Source organism: Chlamydotis macqueenii, chromosome Z (genome assembly GCF_036417535.1).
Source record: "Chlamydotis macqueenii isolate bChlMac1 chromosome Z, bChlMac1.mat, whole genome shotgun sequence".
Classification (NCBI taxonomy): domain Eukaryota; kingdom Metazoa; phylum Chordata; class Aves; order Otidiformes; family Otididae; genus Chlamydotis; species Chlamydotis macqueenii.
The window spans coordinates 69,288,671-69,305,071 of NC_141593.1; positions in this window are offsets into that span (position 1 = coordinate 69,288,671).

A 16,401-nucleotide genomic window follows, 5' to 3' on the forward strand; every position below is an offset into this window, starting at 1 on the left:
TACAGTCTGCCAAATGCTTATGCAGCACTTAAGATTTCAATTTGAAACAAAAATGAGTTTTAAATAGAGTGTGGGTCTTGCCAAGCTCTGCTGACAACAGAAAGTTATAGCCTTTGAGCATCTAACTTGGGCAGAAGGTAAACATAATGCATTCATACTACGCATTCACACTACTGTGATAACACAGTAAACCAGAACTACTAATATGCTTACTGTCTTCCTCTCAGATTTTTTTTTTTAACAGAGTATTAACATCATTGCTTTTTTTTTTTTACACAAGATCTTCCATCATCTGAGACATAATTCTTCGTCCTTGAAATAAATAACATTTTTCAAAACATAAATATTTCAAAACTTAAATAACATATTTCAAAATTTCCACTGCCTCATCTCCAGCCTCTGTTAAATACCTTCCCTTGATCCCTTCTATGTCTGCTATCAGTGTGTCCTTAATATCCATGGACTAGGAGCAACAAATGAGAGCAGTAAGACTTCTTAAAACCCATCTGGTTTTCACTTACTCAGTGTTTAAAAAAATCAGGCCATGATAAAGTACTCCCCTCACCTTTGCAGAGACATATGCACATACCAAGTACAGTGTCTGCGGATTGGAACATTAATTCATTTTGTTTTCATTCAAATGCTTGCTATGCGTGTTTCCTGAAGTTCCTTGATTCAGTTGAGAGTCTCTTACTTTTTAAAGAAACTCTGCTATTAATTTAAAATAAAAATGATTGAAAGTGATATTCCCTAAATGTTTTGGAAGTGGTCCAACCTTTGTTTATATTTAATTGGAATATGCCTGAGGCAGTTAACATACATTAACTTCATATTCACTGTTTAATTTTACAGAGGATGAAGGAAAACAGCATGCCTATGGGCAATGAGACAGGGTGGTGCACATCTAGAGCTAACGAAAATGACCTTTCGTAAAAATTACATTGTCAAACTGGAGAAAACCAAAATACTCCTTTTAAGAGAAACAAAGAATATCTAGCAGAGTTCGTTCCCCAGCGCTGGTAATTAGCAGGTTTTCTGATGACCATCCTGAAGCATTATTGTTTTCTTTACCTAGCTGGTTTGGTTTAAAGCACATATTTTAAGCACAGCTCAGACAGCAAGTTTCAGCATGTGGAGACACATCTTTACTGAAGACCAAAACCACTAAGCGTTTCACTTGAGCAAGAATTTCACAATACTTTTCCCTCCTCTGAAGCCATGCTGTGCATTTGATCCCTTACTAAAACCTGGATGGCTACATTTTAAGACCTTCTGAAGGCAGAGCTGTTTAAATCACAAACAATGTGACCAGATGATCACAAAAGGACACCTTCAGTCTTCCTCTAAAGTCCCTACTGCCTGGATTTAATTAAGTTTAGCACTTTTTTCCACTCATAAATTTGTTTGTTTAGCCAGAGAACTGTTCACCCCAGATGTTAGTCTTAACTACAGTAGTCACTAGGTACCTTCTCAATCAAAATTTTCAGATAATTCTTCTAAATGTAAAGAAAAATATGTTGGTTTTTTTCCCTCCTGACACTACAAAGCTGTTGCAAACACATAATGGAGAAAAAGAGCTGGATTGTATTAATACTTATGGAAAAAAAAAATAGTAAATATTTTTTACTGATCCAGTGAAGCCCACCTGCATCGAGTCACTGCTTTCACTGGCTTTTTCTCATGTGAAGAGTATTACTTCAAAAGTATAGATTGCTTCCATTAGTAAGATTTCATTACAAAGAGTTTATTCCGGTCTGCAGGCTTATCAGCAGTACTGCTGATGATCACACCAGGTTCTCGTCACAATTTTCAGACGATGCAGATACAAAAGTAAAACCAAAGACACCCAGTTTTCTCCATGTGAGCACCTAGGCACAGAATATTCTCCCTCTGCAAACACAAAGTCTCTTGGGAATGCAGATAAGCTCCTGAGACTTAAAAAAGTCCTTTTCAGGTCATTTTCAGCAGGTTCACATCTTCCATCAGATTTATGTATTTTTCAGTAGGTATCTATCTGTCTAAAAATAGTGCTGCCCCTCAAGATCAGCTAAAAGGGAAAATTTTGTAGACAAAAAGCCTAGTTAGGAGGAGAACGACTTTCTAAAAATAGATGAAAATGAACACAGTATACAGTTGAAAGACATATCCTTTGCATTTCTCAGAAGAAACTGACTTGGAGAAGATGTATAGTAAACTGATAGATCCAATAGTATTTTGACAGCCAGTTTTCTAACAGTACTATATTTAAGTTTCATGGAAACTGAGCTATATTAACAATGTTTAAAAATGGGCTTACTCAGAAGAGTTTAACTGTACACTTCATGTCTAAGTTTATGTGCAGAAAGCAAAACACCGGCTGTTAATCTAAAACTAGATTTTGATCTAAACAGTACTTGCAAGACTTACATAAAGCATAAGAGAACCAAGCACTTATGTGTCAAAAAGCTCAGCTGTAAACTGTCAGTTCATGAGAAATATTGCAAAGAAAAACAAAATCAAACATTTTTTTTTCTGATTCAGAGCAATGTTTTTTTTTTAAGAAAAAAAAATAAGAAAAGAATTCTCTCTGGGGATCACTGACGTGTTTCCAAGATGTTCAAATGTTTTGTCTTCATTTCAAAAACACAATATTAAAGACATTAAGACATCTTAAAATGAAATATTGCCCTTCCACTCCCCCACCAATCTAGCATGTCCCTGTAATTTTGAAGTAACCATGTTGTTCACTCTGACTGAGCAAAGAAATCGGAGTTAAACAGCCAAAACTTGTCTTTCTTAACGTACATATGGGCCAAGGAGAAGCTAACAAAGCCATCTTTAATCAGGAAATTCAGTGTTGCTCCTTTGCTCAATGCTATGAAGAAGAGACACTTAGTGCACCAAAGCAATTACACTTTTACTTGATTGAAAACACCAGTAGCTGGCATATGAAGACTTGGGGGAGGAGAATAATCTTCCAGATGGATTCTCAAGTCAATGAAAGACTCCTTTAATTGTACATTTAGTGTAAAATATTCTAAAGGAGTGGCTTTTTTCATGATGACTTAATTTGCGTTACTGGATTCTGGTTAAGGTACAGGTTTCTAAATCATGAAAATACAAGGGGAGGGGAAAAAACGTTTTTCTTTTATTCCTGAGAAGATATTTTAAAAGTAATTTTTGTCTGTAAGCAGCTGAACTTGGAACATTATTGCATAGTATAAAGTTGAACTAAGGAATCACAGAAGCATCTACTAAATATTTTCAGACTGAATCTTCCAGTTATTACACATAAAATTAAAAGTTAAAGAAAGAATTCCTAATATCAGCTGTCAAGAAAGATTTTTCCCTCCTTTTTGGCCTTCTCAAGCATTTCTAAAGGCCAAGTGGAACTATCAGACCCAGTAGATTTGTACAGTTTAAAGAAAGTAGATGAGTTAGCTGCCAGCTGTTTGCTCAACAATTACATTTCTATATATACATATACACATACTTACATGCATATATACATACATACATACATGTAGATCAGTCTAGTCTAGTGGGTGAATGTATATGACTGTGCAGATGTGTATGACTGTATATTCACCCACTGGACTGGACCAATCTACAGTCCTTACTGAACATATCCCTGATGTACATGACTTGGATATATTCCCAATAACAATATATTTTTCCCCATCCGCAATGCCAGGTTAAAAGGTTTCTGTCCCTTTACCTGTCCCTAGTCAATTGTTTCAACCTCAGTGCTGTAGGTTGCTTCCAAAGATTCTTTTTGAAAGGTTGCTTTTGAAAGCTTGCTGACTGAAACTGCCCTAGGTCAAAAAAAAAAAGTAGAATAGCATGTCTCAAAGTGAATAAAATCAGGAAGAACATAGGAGGATACAGGCACACACTCAGATGAGTGATCATTTGCATTCCATCTTTGTAGGAAACCAAACTAGAAAAAATATCCCCTTTCCAGCCCTGCAATTGCTCCTAATTTCACTTTACAGTATGAAGAACAAGGAAAAAAAAAAAAATCTTTCTTCAGTTATTATCTTCTGTTCTACCTTTGAAATTTGGAGACTCGTCAAGTACTTCTCTCAAACTAATGAGTTAGCAAAAATATATGCCAAATTGTTGTGGAGGATAAACAATGTGATGGTACTCAGAAGACCTCCTGTGAAATAGCTCTGCAATCTACTTCACCTCAACATCAATGAAAATGGTAATTTTCCATCACTACAAGCATCTAATTTTAATTGTTCTGTGCTATTCATTTAAAAATCCCAGGTAGATCATGTCAGTACCTTTTGCATCTGAAGAAAAAAAAAAAGTGTGGGAATGGGACATGGCCATTGTTTAACACAAAAATAATAATCATTGACACTGCTATTTACCAAAATACTCTTTTTTAAAAATGTTGCATCATATGTGTTCTGAAATGCTTTCTTTTCCATTTTTTTAAAAAAGGTCAGAGCAGATTCAGATACTGAGGCCTTTATCAGGTTTTCAGCAGGTGTATTTGTTCCCATGTAACTATACTTTCATTGCTCTCAAGCTCATAAGCGCATAAAAATCTATTAAAACTGAATTTATTAAAATGTATCAGAATGTATTAGCCTACATTTCCCAAACTCTAACATACTGACACATCTGTGCCCCTACACAAACAGAGGCCCTGAAGAGATGCCGACAACAGCCTGGCTGATACGTGCCCCACCAGGCTGGCAAAGCAAGGAGATGCATCTTTGTAGATTGCGTGGTGTTAAACACACACACTCTTTCTGTGCACGGAAGAACCAATGGCAACTCTTCCTGCTCCCTGGTATGGGGATCTCTTGTACACCATGGAAATGCCCAGCCTATTAGATGTGGCCTGGGGATGGACCTGCTCCACGAATGCCCTTCCTTGCAAAATTCTCCATCATTTGACGTTTCTCAGCAAGAATGCACTGCCCTTATTGGCTGCTGGCCCATTTCTGCTGAAAGCAGTCATGGTTATCTGGGAACACTCATTGCTCAAAAGGAAATGGGCCCACACAGAGCTGGCTTAATGCCCCAAACCGCAGGCAGCCCATGGCACCTGCTCCTCCCATCGGCTCCTCCCAGCCGTGTGCACGGTGCCCACCATGCCATGGCACGCTCTGTGCCCCTCTCACTCTGTAGCAAAGTGTCCCTCCGATGACATGGTCCCTTACTGGTGTTCACCTGGGAGGGGAGGTCAAGGCTCTCGTAAAGTAGCTATCCTCAGCCTGCTGAGGCAAGCAAGCAGTCACTGCTACATTTTATTAGTTGCAGTGCTCAGCCCTCTCCTTTCACATATATACTCTTATTCAGGTGAAGGAATAAATCTGCTGAGTTTATAGCAAGGACATTTCTATCTCTGTAAAATATGATTCCTAAGTATAAACAACAAGTTTGCAAATATTCAATCATTTCTTACCACAGTTGTCATGTTCACAGTAACTATCTAGATTAGCTACTTCATCACCAATGATAACTGAATTTGCTGGGGAATAATCTTCTCTTCCATATTGATTTGGCTGCTCTCTTCCTGTCACTAGAAGTTTTTCAGATTAATAAGTCAGACCACATTACCCTTACTCACACAAAGTATGAGCCTCCTTTGACAATGATCTCTGTTGACTTCCGTAGGATTATTCTTGGTAGAAGTTATTTAATAAAGGTTATCAGCCTACACATTCAGACGTTAGCATAGTCTCCAGCTCTTATCACAGAGAATCCTTAACAGGACAGGTTCCTTGCAGAACCTATAAGACGGGAAAGCCACATTGTCTCAATCAAATGAGTCATGTTACACACATCAATTTTATTTACACCATTTTCCAGCACTTTCATTTACGTAATACTCTGAGAAAGAAAGAACAATTCATAGATCTTGTAGCTGTTTTTTTCAAAGTGTTCTACAACTTGTTTTCATAACTTTTAAAATTTCACATTTTTATATTGCTTGCCTTACGCAACCAGCATTTGTGACATTACCTACTCCACTGTGCTCTTTCTCCTTTTTCTTTCCTTACCCATGAATGTCCTCCCCGAATCCTAGCCTATCATTTCACTAGCCCTTTTCCAGTGTGTCCCGTAAATGATTCCACAAGTTACAACTAACTTTTATCTTCTGTTTCCTCTATCTTCATTTTTTTCCTGCACTCTTCTCCCTTCCCCTCTTCAATATCATTTTCCCTCTATCCTACAACCATCTCAAAAATCTCTGAAGCACTCATATCTAGAAGGCAAACAAGTATCATGAGAGAACTGCGATGTTAGATTTGTCCATCTCTTATCATTTTTTTCCAAAACTTATTTGCTGCTAAGTTCTAGTTAGTACTACGTACTACTTCAGATTGACTTTATTCTCATGTTCCTGCAAGACAGGTCTCAGGTCACTGAAACGCTATCATGAGAAAGTCACTATTATTGCTTCTGTGCAGACATAGTTTTCACCACTGGAGCATCCAAGCCTCCTGCACACTTGTGCATCTTCCCACCCTGCTTTGCCTCCTTGATAAGCAATGCATTTGCAGCTGGGAATTGAAGCACAGAGGTTAATCTGGAACTAAGTAGATCCCACTGAAAGTAAATAAGCACCCTAATAGTACTATAAATCCAGGCACAGTAAAGTAAGCACTTGAATCCCTGCCTTGTGAAACAGCACCGGGAAAGACTTCTGCTTACTCATCTCGCATTGTACACTGCACCAAGGCTTGAGAGAGAACAGTCATGAGCATTTCAGATGACATTTGCTCTTTAGTGACAAATCCTTCCTTAGTCAAAGGACAAAGGTGTCCTTAGTCACATATGGAACACATACTAAGTTCCAGCCTTTAAAATCTTTGTAAGAGTATTTCAGTCTTTCAGGAAATCATGTTTCCTGGCATAAAAAACATAGCTAAGAAGTCAGTATCTCAGATATCTATGAAATAATAGTAATATAAAACCAAATATATAGCTCTGGACTATGATAACCACAGTAAACTTGCCACACAACCAAAAAATAAAGTTTAAATTTCCAAGTTGTTTTAATATGTCACTTGAAAGAAACGCCATAAAGATGCTTTTCATTATGCATCTGATCTCACTTCTATGATACTAAAATGTGACCAGCATTTGAGTAATGACTAGGGTTTTTTTATTTAATAAACAAAATAAAAATATATTTTCTGTATACCTGAAGAAGAGAGATTTTCAGGAAAATTATTTCTATGTCAGTCAAGACAGAGTTATTTATTAGAGCCATACAGGAAAATGAGTAAGAAAACTGTTCTTTATGGAAAACTTAAAAGCTAAGGGATTCTTAACCGACAAAATGCAGAATTGCTAACTTGCTTTTAATTTGTCTTAGTTGAAACTAAGCATGGACTTATCTCTTACAGTCCTCAGTGTCCATCATCAGCATTTTACTCAAATATAAAAAAATATAAATACGATTCAAACATCAGTGCCCCACTTCTCTTCACCAGTAAAGCCAGTCACTATTTTAGCAGAACAAATTTAAAAAGAAAGCCTACACTGGTAGGGTAGATTCATTAAGTTGTAGTGCACAGATGCTACGCAGAGCTATTCTCCACACACATAAGTAGTCTGAGTCCCTTAGATAACTACGTGTAGGTATCAATTCCTAAGACAAGACAGGACTACCAGACCTGTGAAAGGAATACCCTCTTTCTATGATGGCAATATACCTTCACTTCAGAAATATTTAAGGACTTTTTTTCAGCAATCGATGGAACCAGTAACAGATGGAAGAATGCCCATCTGGAACAGATTGATAGCCATGCACATCAATTTTATAGCTGATTACAGATTACAAGTGCAGGAAATATAAAAACATCTTTCTGCAATATTTGTAAAGTGCTTTGCATATTTTATTTCATCATTTTTAATGGTTAATTGAAAGTTGAAACCTAGCATAAAATTAGGTTACTGATACCCTGATCTCTACTTTTTTTTGCTGTAGCACAGAAAGACTTAGGCAGACACTAAGAAACTCCATTCTTTATAGTTCTCAGCTTTATGAGACATTTAAGACAAGTGCTGCACATGCAGCTTTCCCACTTTGCATCACCAGCTTTAGGGAAGGCAGAATTCATTTCAGTGATCATCCTTTTGCAACAAACACAAAATATCAGTATAATACCATCACTTCAGAAGGGTCAAATTTTTTTGGCTTATCTCAGTTGATTACTTCCACTGGTTTCCAAAAAAGAATGGTATGAATGAGTACTTTTTTTTCCCTGTGTCTACCAAAATATTACAGTATCTAAAAGAATCAATGTTCAACAACAGGTGCATAGGAAGAGGGGAAAAAAGGAAAACAAAAGAAAAAAAATTTCTAAGCTGCAGCTGAATATAATTACAGACATAAAGCCTCAAACACAATTTAATCACTAGAAAATTAATCAAATCACAGTGAAATGAGAATGAGCCATCTCCAGCATCCTTGGGGGCAGAGAAGATAAGAATTCAGTGAATCTCCAGGTGCAAAGCACAAAGGAAAGAAATACTCATCTACAAAACCTTTTGTCTGGACCCCACTATTGCCTGTGGACATCTCTGGATCTTTGCTTCAAGTACCAGTGGGGATGACAGCAAGGACAGACCCACACAATCTATTTCGCCATCATAACCTCCACTTGTATACAGAAATCTGTTCACAAGTAAATTTAGCTGCTCCTCTTCCTCCTCCCTAGGTAGACAGGTCCAGAAGAAAAGCACCAATGCTGCAGCCTCTGATGGAGCTATTCGTACAAGCTGTAGTGTGCTGGAGTAGAAGTGGAATCAGCACAGCCTAGAGGACAGACATGCGAGAGAACATTTTGATCTTCTACCTTGGTGTGTATTTGGTGTGTATTCAAAAAAAGTCTGGTATAAAATTCTATAAAGACTACCGTATGTATGTGCATACACTTACATACACGTATAGACACACACTTGTACACCTACCACCAGTATAAAGATATGAAACTAGAGTCCTTACCCACACTCTAATTCCCTCCACCCTTTTTCCTCAGGTTGTTACAACTGATAAGTACTCCTGCTATGCTATCTGGTAAAAGTTACCAAGCTGAGAACTTGCAGGAGAAAAGCTGCCTCCTACGGACCTTATCAAAATGGCACAGTGTGCAACCCCGCAGTGGTGCAAACTCCACTCCATGGCATTTAATCTTTTTTTTCCTTCAAATAATCAAGGGTTACTCAGAAGAAAGAATGAGGCAGCTAAGGAGAAATGTCCACTGCTGTGCAACATCTTAGTTAACCGTGTTTAACTGATGTGCTGAACTCAGATCACACTTGCTTTTAGTGGTTTGGCTCAGCTAAATCAATAAAGTTATACTGAACCATGCTATTTCACTATATTGCACATTAGTATAAGAGCACAATATTTCCCCAAAAATTCAAATGTACAAATAACGTCCTCTAACACTTTCTGTATTCCAGAGAGTTCATGAGCCATTTAAATAAAAAAGACACTGTATAATATACTTGGCATTCCAGAGAAAATTATTACAAATACACAATAAACTATGACAAATTTTCTAATGAGGCAGCAGCACTGAAGTTTGCAGTTAATATAACTTTGCAACTATACAGTTTAGGAACAGCCTCACAGATTCAGTTAAACCAGATTCCTAATGAGCTGCAGCATAATGTGAATTTCTTTACAAAAATTTATGCTACTAGCTGAAAATAAATTTCTTAGTTTGACAGCTTCTATCTAAATTATTAAAATATCTGCTTTGAAAAGAAAGGAATTGGTGTAAAAAGTCTGAGACTGCACAAGCATACTGAACAATCATGTCACAGAAAAGACTTAGCATGAAAAGGATAAGTAAGTTTTCATACCTGTGCTTAAAGAGGAAAAACTAGTTGAATTCAACAACTGATTGCAGAGACTGAACATCATACTTTTACATTGTGTTAAAGCTATGAAAGCACTTAAACCCACAACCTTTTACACAGAAAAAAAATAGAAGCTCTTCTGCTCCATGTTGTACTCCATTTTGTTGTGAAGAGCGGTCAATGACAGGTATTTTGGCTAGTTGTCTCCTTATGAAATTATACATTTTGATTTACACAGGAAAGGCTCATATAAACACGTTTCCACTTTTCTTCCCGAGGCAGCAGTAGTGATAGTAAGTACTTTATTTATGGCTAATGTTACGAGAACCAGTATGTTTGCTTTATCCGCCAACACCTTCAGGTAACAGCTCTGTTACCACAAAAATAATTATTTTTTCAAGATACCCACATAACATGTGGAAATCTTTCAAATAAAGAGGAGATTCCATACTGAACCTATTCCCCTTGTGAACCTCAGGAGTTCTAAAGAGAAAAACAAATTTTAAAAGTCCTCAAGATTTCAAGTGATGGATGAACCTCAAGATACTTTAAAATAGGGTTATTAAAAAGGAATTAAAGGTAGGAACTATGAAGAGGGAAAAAAAGAAAATAAAAAATGAATGTACCAATTAAGAGGTACCACTATTAGAAATCACTATACAGTAGCTCTCTGAAGGAAAGTCTGAGAACCCAGCACCCTTATTCCCACTGAACAGAGGCTTCTGTCATACAGCGAGTTAATCACTTAACACAGATCAGTAAAATGCCTCCTTTCTGTCTCATAGACATTGCATTCAATTTTTCTGCAGTGTAGAAGCGTCTCGGTAAAGACAACAGAGTTCCTTGCTGGCAAAGCCAAGGAATCTCTTACAAAGTGAGAGAATGAGTTGGAATTTCTTTATGCCAAAGACAGAGGCTAGATCTTGAATAAGCTCTCTAAGCTTTTAAGTTGTTGTATGAGAGTTTCACCTTCAGCTGTGTTTTCTTAAGAAAATGGTAGCATTCCGGTATTTTGCATGCATCCTTTGTCTGACGCCTGAGGACCGCTCTGTGAAACTGCTACTGCATGAGCCCCTCAGAATAGCTTAACACATGGGGGAACATAAAGACTTTCGATCCCATTTGGCAGTAGGCATGGGTTAACACAATGATAGCCTCAGTGTTTCTGAGATTACAGTACTGCTTGGCATACAGAACAGGAAAGCTTTAAGGTCGTGATGAAGTTTAATGTACAAAGTACAAAAATGAAAATCGGGTGATTGCAGTTTGAGAGTTAGGTGGATGCATTCTTTCCCTGTGTTTGAGAGCAGGCACTAATTTAGCTGTAAAAGCAGTTCTCAATGTAGTTGAAAAGTACTAATCGTCCCAGTTCACTCCAAAGCAGTGCTGCCAGGGCACAGCAGAATCTGCTCCAGACACCTGTGACAGAAAAGTCAAGATGAGTCTATGTGGTGGAGGGGGAAAAGGTCTCGGTGTGAAAGCCGTAAAGGAAGCAAATTGCAGAAGAGCTGTAGGAGTGGCACTTACATTACCGGGTCACAAAGACCCCACCATACATCTGTAGGCAGCTTCTCAGGATGCTCAGGCCACGAGAGAAGAGAGAGGGTACAAACCCTGATGATTTACGGGGGTGGGATGGAGATACTGCTCACAGACAGCTCATAAAGGGCACAAAAAAAAACTATATACAAAGGCAGCATATGGTAAACAACCTAAAAACAGAGGTTTGTAAGATGGTATCCTTTGTCCTACATCTCACCCAAGGAATCCTGGAAGGACTGCCTGGGGACCACCAGAGTACATGTGTTCTGCCAGGCACATGCATCTCAGTGCTCATGAGTTTTTCCCTATGAAGGCATGAATCTGAATGAGTAAAGTTCATTCTGCTTTAATTTTTGAAAATAAACACATCTTCCTCTCCTGTAAGAGCTTGCATTCAACTCTGCTACACTGTTGCAACAGTATTTCCTACACCAGCTTGCTGGCGTCTAGCATTTTTCTTAGCGTCTTTTACAAGGAAATCTTCAACGCAACAAGGGCTTCTTACCCATATGGTCAGAAATCCTCCCATCTGTTCTTTAACCAGATATAATGTGTCTTTTTCTAGCCACTCCTTTGGCCTCTTAATTGGCCAAAGGGAAATCTTGCAAGCTTCTGAGTTTTGCCCGCTCAGCAACCACTGAGGTGACAGAGAAATGCCCACAGAGGGCATGAAAGCTTCTTCAGCTAAAAGCCGAAATTAAACATTTTTCTTGGCAAAACACAAACAAAAGCTTCTCTGGTACCAAGAGAAGGCCAGCAACCAAGTTGACTGACATCTGAAGCCCCCTCCTTCATCTCCTCTCCAGATGTCCTCTGAGCAAGAGTGTCTACTCGTATTCAGATGAGCAGCTTTTCACGCACATTCCTCCAATCGCTAGTGCTTTTTTCAGCACTGCCATACAGGTCTCAAGCACACAGGGTCGAATTTGACTTTTACACTATTTTCACAGCTGCCTCTTTCACAACAAACAGCGTTTTCAAAAGTAAAATAGGCACAACCTTCCTCGGTCAAACGAAGAGAACCTTCTGGGACTGCTTTTGCTAGTAAAGACCTTATACTTAGATTTCTGAGCACCTCTGGTGCTTTTAGTGCCTTATTTTAGATAAGTCTTTCAGTAGATCCAGTCACTTATATTTACAGTGCAGAGTAATGAAACATTTAACAGTTGTAAAAGCTACAGTTCTTATATCACTTAAAAAAAAAAAAAAACCAAAACAGAAGAAAAAAAGAATCTTCCATATGATTTCTTTGAAAATTTCTGCTTTGCATCTTACTTCTGGACTCTTAATATCATTGGGAAAATGTGTCAAGTACACTGGTCTGATTCTGAACCATTTTACAGGATCCACCCTGAAGCTCTTCTTCCTCACCAGTGCAGCACAGCAAAACTGCCAACTGTAAAAGCATTTAAGATTTTTCATACATTTTTTAAAAAATCATCACTTCCAAATGAAAAGCAATAACAAAATTCAAAATTTTAAGTCATAAAGCCAGGCAGAAAAATTTTATCATCTTCAAATACCAAGAAAAAAATACCAAATGCCCACAGACTTACGGTTCTGACTGAGGGACAGACCAAACTATTTCATACTGAGGAGAAGAAATACAGGTGCAGCTAATTATTCGCAATTCACGCAGAAGTACACCAGCTGCTATTCCAGCAGCCCATATAATTTCTGTAGGCAGTCACTGGAACAGAAGTCATGACTGCTAAGATATTAGACCTACTGTATTTACACTTTTTGCAACCACCTCACCTCTGGGTATGCCCTGAGCTCTCACACACTAATCAGCATCAAGGCTGGGTCAGGCACTTGGAAGCGAGTTTCTCAAGGCACTGCACCTGGATGCTGCGGGCTGATTGCAGCACACTCCTCTACTATTGAACCAGTACTCCACCATGGGGTTAAGAGTTGTACTAGTCTAGGTGCTAAATTGCAAACAAGTGTGTAAAGCACCTCAGGTCATTGAAAATCCTGCAGCATTTATAAAATGGAGAAGCTCAATATTCTGTCCCTGACAAATTTTCACATGAAATAAATTAACCCTAACGAGCACTAGTGCTAACAATCTCAGCAGAGGCTGAGGATTCTTAGTAGAGCAGCTGTCCAAAGCTTGGCCTCCATTCAGAGACATGCCAGTGTATAACACAGTTGTATTTTTCATCACTGTTAATGTTTTACTTTATCCAAACTTTGCAGTCAACATTTTTATTCAATAAAAATACACCTATATATATATAATTCCTTTAGTTTTTGTTTGATGGTCACACCTTTCTACAGTAATTCTCTTTCACAAAATGTTCTCTTCCTCTATATTATTTAACAAATTTCATGTCTTCCCAGCCTTATACCACACTCCCTCCTGTAAAGCCAGATCTGAAGTGGCATCTTTATGCCCTCCAAATGTAATGTCTTTTATCTTCTCTTCTGCTACAACTACATTCTGTCTGAACAAAGACCTGTCACAGCACAAAGAGCAAGTAAACGGCCTTGAAAGTCATGAAATAATACTGGTTGTAAGCTTTTTTTTAAGAAGAGCTTTATAATCACATGCTGCTATTATTCTCTGAATGATACAAGGTTTTATTTTGGAAGGGATGTGGAAGTAAATTCAATCTGGATTTTGTACAGAACGATGACTGTTCTCAGGCAGTTACACCTGAACTTCCCAGTATGATAATACAGATACCAGATATCACCTAAAAATACACAGGAAAGACCTTGTTAATTTGAGATCACTAAAAATACAGCTTTAAACCACTACTTTGTATCATTTGCAAGTTTGGAAAAGAGGCTGTTTATACATCGTGTCTTTGCTGAACTGAAGAAAAGCAAAACGGGATGCTGAACACAGCGAGATAGAAGAGTAACAGATGACTGCTTTGGTAGGAAAGTAGCTGAACGAAACTAATCTGAATGGCATTAGTTTATCATACAAAGACATTTAATTTATTTCATTATTCTCTGTGGGCAGCTAAAGCACTCCAAGGCCCTAACATATTCAAGGAGATGAGCGCAGCGGACAAAGACTCCTTCAGAGTGCAATATTTAATGAAACTTAAATTAGGTCTCAAAAGAGCAATAGAGTGTATATTAAATATAGCACCGACACTGAGCCATTCTGTTCATACGCATGTGTTTTAAAGTAATTGCCATCAAATTCACACAGGGCCCCAGAAGATTTTAGTACAGTTTTAATATAGTCATGCACACAGCTTCCATTTTAACACACACTTCATAATAATTTGTTAACATGAGGCACGGGACACAAGGGCAAGTGAAGTCTACAGCTAAGATTAAACATTTCCTTAAGAAATAGAAGAAAATAATTTTGTTGTCTTAGCAATGAAGTGAAAGTGTACAGGATTTTTGGTTCTGTTTGCCTCTATAAATTTATATACATTTATGTAAAAAAAGTTATATATTCATATTTTAAAGACTACAATTTAACAAGGTAATCAGGAAGGTATTATTGCCAAATGTTTTATATATTGTTTCTATGTGAGGAAAAAAAAAACAAAACTAAACTAAACAAAACATAAAACACCCAAACACAAACTTGGACTCAATCCATTCTCTAATAAAAAACTTACCTGCAAACAAATTCACTTCCATATAGCACTCTGATGCACTGTAGTACAAAACACAATGCAGTAGAAGTTAGTTATAAGCAAAAACATTTTCAAACAGGAAAATAACCTCAACCAGATCTTAACCAAAAGTAAAGAAAGGTTTAAGCTTTTCATAAGTGTAGTAACACTACTCCCATCACTCCAGATGTGTAGATGCTGTAATGTATCAGGCAATTCCAAAGATACTCTGCTTTCTGCCAACCAAATCCAGAAGGGTTTCTGGCTGAACTGCAGCTTTAGGGCCAGATGTGAGCATCTGCCTATGATAACAAGCTTCTAACTGGTAGAACAAGTTATACAGACAAATCCAGACTACAAGCATTAAGGCTTGTATATCCTTTGGGATATACACCTGTACATTCACTTTTCCTGTAAGTCTCAGTATTGTAGTTTCCTGTAGCTACGCATCATGCAAATGTGTTTCCTTTAGGAAAACCACCACCTGCAAATCATTGAGGGGCACTGAGTGAAGTAATACTTTTGCACCATCTTACTGAAGACTTTTCCTACATCTCGTGTTTGCTTGTCTTTTGTTCTCAAAAACAAACTCACAGGATCATAGAATTGGTTAAATTAAACTTGCAAATTGACTGAATTAAGTAACAATTTACTGCAGTTCAGCTAAAAGCAGCAATTTCAGAAAATACTTAAAATCTCTTATTTGGCACTCTTCACATTAATTTGAATCTTACTGAAATACTAACCTTTTTTGTTTTCTCTGTATTTTGTAATCTGCAGGTTTGTTTTAGAATTTATCAAGATATAGAAAAAAAAAAATTAAAAAGAAAGAATCCTTTACATAGACTTGCATAGAACTTAACACTCTTGCATAAAAACTCCATTTATTGGGAGTGCTCCAGAAGTTTAATTAAAAAAAAAAATTGCATATTGTATCAGAAAAGTCCAGAATCTCTTTTGTACCTGACAATACCTTAACTTTCAAAAATGATGCCTTGCACAGTTATACGTTTCTAGCATTGTATCTTAACACGATCCTATGTGTACTAGTTTGACAGATTGTTTGCATTGCCTGGGTATTCATACTTTACTGGAAACTGCTATTAAAATAAGACAATCCTGTTCGTGCTTTTATTTTAGGTACTGTAATTCTTGAGTATTTACCAATTTAAGCATTACTGAGAACACTTTGTTTAGAAAATAATCAAACACCACATCCAGACATCAAAACCCACACTTTCTCATTAAGGACAACGCCCACAGCTTCTCGTTACCGAGAGATTAACTGCACTGTGTGAAATTGTTTTTGCATTTTGAGAATGCACTTAGTCAAGACCACAGATCCAAAAAGGCTTAACAAGCACTACAGCCATTTTATGTTTAGAGGCTTACACTAACATTATAGGAAGAAATAACAAATACTCTTTTCAGAAGTTCTGTT